The sequence below is a fragment of the Conger conger genome, chromosome 8 (assembly GCF_963514075.1).
Source record: "Conger conger chromosome 8, fConCon1.1, whole genome shotgun sequence".
NCBI classification, from domain to species: domain Eukaryota; kingdom Metazoa; phylum Chordata; class Actinopteri; order Anguilliformes; family Congridae; genus Conger; species Conger conger.
Window position 1 is genome coordinate 39,591,930 of NC_083767.1, and position 6,000 is coordinate 39,597,929.

The 6,000-nt window shown below is 45.5% G+C and overlaps 1 protein-coding gene across 2 annotated transcripts in view; it reads right to left on the reverse strand.

Moving 5' to 3' along the window:
- Nucleotides 1-6,000, reverse strand: part of osbpl8 (oxysterol binding protein-like 8) — a 102,328-nt gene extending 96,328 nt beyond the window's left edge. For both annotated transcript variants that reach the window (XM_061251564.1, XM_061251561.1), the window contains exon 1: nucleotides 5,649-6,000. The gene's annotated coding sequence lies outside the window, so the exon portion shown is untranslated. The remainder of the gene's footprint in view (nucleotides 1-5,648) is intronic.

Here is a 6,000-nt window from a genome sequence, read left to right on the forward strand (position 1 = left end):
CGGACAGCGGGCAAAAAAACCCAAAAAAACAGAGTGGTCCGATTTAACATCCATTATGCAAGAGAGACCAACATCAATACATGCCCCACACAGTGCCACCTCCCACCTCCCAACCGCACGCAGCAAACGGACAAAATGTCCGCCTGGATGCAGCTTCCGCTTTCCTGGACCACTGGGAAAGCAGACAGTTTCACAGCTCAATGAATCCATGAATTTTCATTTGAACCTCCCCCCCCCCTGCATAAATCAAGGCTCTGAGGGGTACCCCAGCCCACACCAAACTAAGGAGGGTTCCTCTCTTCTGTACTGGATGACTGTGGAGCAGGGATCATCAACTCTGGCCCTCACATCCAAATCCAGTCACGGTTTTTCTTTTCTCCTGTGCTCGGCCAGACTGCGTTCACACCTGACTCCTAGGTAAAGGGAGGGTGGAAAGGCAGCCGTCTCTGAGCCCAACCGCAGAGGGACGGGTCAGAAAGGATGATTGACAGGCCGACGCCCGCTCCACATGACTCAAGCAAAGCAGACCTGAAGTTCTGCCGCTTCTGAAAATAACCTCAAGGTGACGCGTCGTCGTTTCAGCTAATATAATTGCCACCCTCTTCCCTCCGTGTCTCACAAGGACATCCGCAGACTTGGAAAGAGCTGCCTCCTATACGCTTCATACTATAGAATAATCACATTTGAATACACCCACTCAGGTGCAATTATCAGAGTTCACCGTTCTCTCGCTTCACTTAACATGCGAGCACGAAAAGAGTTTCACATATCCCCAGAACAAGTGGAGAAAAACAAGCCCGCAAAATTGATTATGAGTAGATGAAACACTAACTGCAGAGGAGTAGGTAACCTTTCGATGGCCGCTACCTCCTACACCCATAGCCGTGTTCCCTGAGTTTGTCTTGCAAAACTGCTTTTCCCTCTCAAACCACTGCAGGCTGAGCACCAGCGAATGGTTTCCACACAGGAACGGAAGCCATTTACGGGTGAATTGCACGTGGAGCAATAGTGCGGTTTCTCGCTCGCCTGTTCTTGGGTGGACCAACGGGAGCTGGACCTGCAGGATGCCAGACCGGGGAGGCTGTGATGGGCCGGCAACTCCCTCCCCGACATGAAGCAGTTCTGGTATTTCCTGTCTCTCCGGAGCATACAGTATGTTTAAATAATAGCCTGCCAAATGTACAGTGAATGCACTTAGCGTGTTCCCCAGCTGAATCTCACTGTGGATCCCTGCTGACAGTGAGAAAAGGCTCGAGTCTCATACCTACATGAACCCAGTGCCCAGTGAATGTATTCATTCACAGGGCTTGACATTAAGCTTGACATTAAGGTACTAGTCCTTCCGACAAGTGAAACTCGTCTTTTACTTTAGCAGCAGGGAGCTCAGGTCCCTTGTCATTTAACATTTTACTTACTTAAGTACAGGCTCACTGTCTGCCTGTGCTTATAGTCCTTCAATTCGGGTTTCAAAATATACAGCTGACAGCCCCCAAAAGAAATTGGTTCTAATTGCCACAGCCAATGGCGTTTAAACATCAGCGTGTTTACAGAGAAGGGGGAGGGATAGACAGTGTTGTGGTTTGAAGGTTGTTGCTGCTATTCCTCTCTTGACCATTAGAGGTCCAAAATTACCTATTGTACCTGGCCCCATTTACTGCACGTGACCATCCGTTTTCTATTGCTGGCTGGGAAGGGTCTAAGATCCTGGATATAACCAATGCCTGCCAGGAGACCGCAGACCCCAGACCAGGATGAAGGGAGCACAGCCAGGCTGTGAGAGCAGGCTCGAAAGCTGGAGACGATGCTGGGGTGGTCTGGCCACACCTGCATATACAGTGTAACACTGTCCTCCTTCCCGCTGCACTCAACAGTGCCAACGCTCACACGCACTGATGGATGCGACACACAATTAAATTGTGTGCCTTCCTATCACGTTGCGCATTTTACAGGAGGCCTAAAACATTGTTTGATATTCTCAGATGACATTGCTAGGGCTTCCAAAGGCACCAGTAACCCAATCCCCTAATTCAGTTAGCTTAATTAGCCCTGATTGGATACACGCAGGAGCCTTTTAATGCCATCGGACATGAAGGGGTCGTTCACTTCCTGGAGGTTTTCATAGCGTTTCTTTGCAGCCGGCGTACAGACGTAACCAAAATATATCTATTGTGCATATGTAAACAATAAAATAGTATAATGTTAACTTTTTAATAGCTTTGAAGTGTGAGTCATATCATTTTTTGTTGTCTCACAACTGAAACAAGGGTGAGAATGGCAATTTCTGCTCCAGATACATTCTCAGTATTTATCCAGACAGTTTTTTGTGAACTGAAGGACATTATAGATAGAAAAAGGTTTCTGATAAACAGATACCTTTCATCGCACACAAAAACCGTCTGGTCGATTAAAAACATGCAGAAAAGTTCCAGAACGTTCCACTGACTTATCCATCTAAGCAGCAGCATCCCTCTTTGGACATCACCAAAATATGTTTCAAGTTTGATTGTAAAATATTCAACCAATGCTTGAGAAATTGATCTTCCCAAACGTATCCATACTGATTTTCCCCAGGAGTACCCATCCAGATTGCCTACAACGTGATCCTATTCAAATCTAGCGAGTCCCTCTTCTGCCAATAGGTTCATTCATTTATGCACTGTGGGCTTGTCATTGAAATTATATGGTCAATAGACTGGTACACTTCAGGCCGCCACACGAAAAAACACAATCTCCTGCCACAATATTTAAAGAGGCCGTTCTGTGCTTCTTGCCCCAGATCTCAAGTTGAGAACCTAGCATTTATTATGGCATCCCTGACAGTTTCAATAACCTTGATTCACAGTGAGCAGTGGAAAGCAGGCTCTTAAAAATACAATACATGCCAGCGAAACTCAGGGACCAGGAAATGTAAACCAGGCCAAAAACACGACAAACCACAGACGACAGACATTTCACAGAGGCTGGACTGAAGATGACATAATGGAAACTGTATATCGTAGGAAAATTACCGGTGGACGGGGTTAACTGACGGGCAGAGAGCTCATAACAACAGTTTCCACCAGAGGCACAGCAATCGTTCATAAGGAACTAACTCCCAAAAATACCTTACACCAAAATAATTCTTCTATCTCAGCCAGTAAGTATGAGGCTTGTTATAGAGCTTTGTGTTTATGGATAATGCTGGCTGGGTGGCTGGCTGGCTTCTCTGTCAGTGAACAATGTAGGCTAGAAGCACCTGCCACTATTTACCCACAACTGCACACAGCGTTATCTATGCAACTGCACACTTTGCATTTCAAACAAATTACTTTAAACATATAAATGGGAATTAACAGATATCCATCCATCCACCCATTTCCTAAACTGCCAACTGTTGGCCATGGTTCCAAAGGGCCTGGAGTCTATGCCAGCATGCACTTGGTGAAAGGCAGGAGTGCAGCCTGGACAAGTCATCAATCCATCACAGGGCCCAGACACCATTCACTCACACACTCACACCCTAAGGGCAATTTACTCTCCAGTTAGCCTAACCTCCATGTCTTTCAACTGTGGGAGGAAACCGGAGTACCTTGAAGAAACCCCACGTGGGCACAGAGAGAACATACAAACAACCCGGATCCTTGCAGTGAGTGCTCCTCACAGTACCACTGTGCCGCCCGATTTGACACACACTGATGAGAAAATATCAGACATCCGCTTTAATTAAGAATGACCGGGCCTGGCTGCCTCATCTACAACAAATGCAACGGTCCTGACTCAACAAGAGCAACAACTGCACCACCCTCTTGAAAACTGCAGCTGTAGTACATGTACACACCCCCAGTGCACAGGAAACCCCCCAAGCCACTGAGTGCAGACCACACGGCAGTATGGGAGTGGCATGGTCGATCAGGATGAGGCAAATGTCTCCGCAAAGTCTGGGCTATATGCCCCCGGGGTGCCAACAGCCGGAGAGACAGCGGTACTTACCCAAAAATAACACAAATCAACTTACACCCACCCTTACACACACGTCCACCAGCATCCGCATAAACCAACGAGAGATCAGCACTACCGACACGAAACTGAAGAAAACATTTAAGGATACAGAACCACTGGTTAACAACAATAATTGAGATAGTCAATAATGTATGACTAATGTATTATCCTATTTGAAAATTCAGAGACCTCTTGCCATTTGCGGTAATAATGAAGATGGTTACGATGGAGGTGAAGCGATCTAAGGCCTGTTCCATATCAGCTCTGGCCACCGTGTGCGATGGACCGGTATTACCGTAAGGGAGGAAAGTGCTCTTGAGGTCTTAGTGTCGGGTTACCGAGCACTTATCTGTACAAGGTGAAAGTTGAGACCTGACATCTGATCCAACAGCAGCAGGCCGGGGTGGAGTGCTGATTTACAGCAGTGGTACATACACCACCCATCCTCGAAGAGGAAAGGCTAGCAAAGGCTGGGTCACGGCTTATAGTTAAGGGCGATGCTCAACTCTTTTTCTAAATCGTATTTAATTACGCGAGTATGTTGCCGGGTTATTTCGTGACCTCGTGAAAACTTCGACTGCGGTTGATTGTCACAATCCAGTGGCGTAACCATGAATTAAATTCGAAGGCAGGTGTGGAATCCTGACTGGGTAGGAGGGGAGGGGGGTGGTCTGTGATGTAATAACCCCCCCTCTCCCCACCGCTTCAAGAACCCACCCAAGATGGTTTCATGAGATATTTTTAATGAAGTCGTTATTTACAAGGGCAGACTCCACGCATACCCGCCTTGTAGAACACATGTGTAAACGTTACAATACATGAATCAACAGCCATTAGAAAATTAAACCAAAATAACCAGCATACACATCAACTACTGTAGGGATGTTGGGCACCCCTGGTTTGATGCACATCACACATAATTAGATCATAGCTAGGTAAATACAAGATTATCATGCACTAGCCTACTGCAGATGACTTATTAGTGGACACAGGACACAGCTGATGCTGTGTGATGCTACTTTCCTCAGAGGGTTTCAATTTTATAAAAACAGTTTTTTAAGGATGTTACTATAGTCCGTCCAACGATACATAACACTTTAGCTAGCTATAACTAGCACGCTAAAAGGCAGCAAACGTTAACCTTTATGTGCCGGGCTAGATTACGTTAATTTGCCACTATCGACATAAGCGCTGGTAAATGCTCTGTCATGGTTTTACAATATCACACAAAGTCATATTATCAAATGTAATGAATCAATCAACATGCACACTGTGCGACATTTGCTAAACATAACTCAAAAACATATAAAACACCAGCAAACACTAGTTACCCATTTCGTCTGTACACCTAACGTTAAAGGTTCTTCAATGTTCTTTAGGCTACCAATAGCTAGCATCATAGTTAGCTAGCGAAACCTGAAGCAAATTTGAGCTACTGCAGCCAGATATGTACGGTTTACTCACAGAGAAAGTGACATACACATTTGCGTAATTCTCATTTAATAACAAGCCTTGGTCTCAAATGTTCAAATGTAAAGCGATCTCGCGCAACAAATAGGACACACCATGCCATTTTGTCGCATTCACAATTGGGTCACACACGTACAAGATCGCTAACGTTAGTTAGCCGGCTAGCAAGATTTTCAAAACCGACAAGTTGGCTAACTTACCTTGGTTTTGCAGTTTCTAGTCTGTATACGCGTTCCTTACGAAATGTATATTGACAGTCTGATGCAACTTTCCAAGCCAACTGTGAATGAGGTTTCTATCGCAGTAGAAGGCGAAATAAATGGCAATGGAGTTTGCTAGCTAACGTTATTCCATCACTCGGTGCGTTTGATGACAGACCACCCTCTAGCTATCATAACCCCGTTATAATGAACGGGAAATATGGTACTCTAAAACGTCCACCTGCCCATAATAAATTCGCTATTCCCAATCGTTTTGGTAGCTAGAATGATTTTCTACTTCCAGGCGACTTCAGTTCTGCAATGACACAACCTACAGTGCTCCGTATCTTCT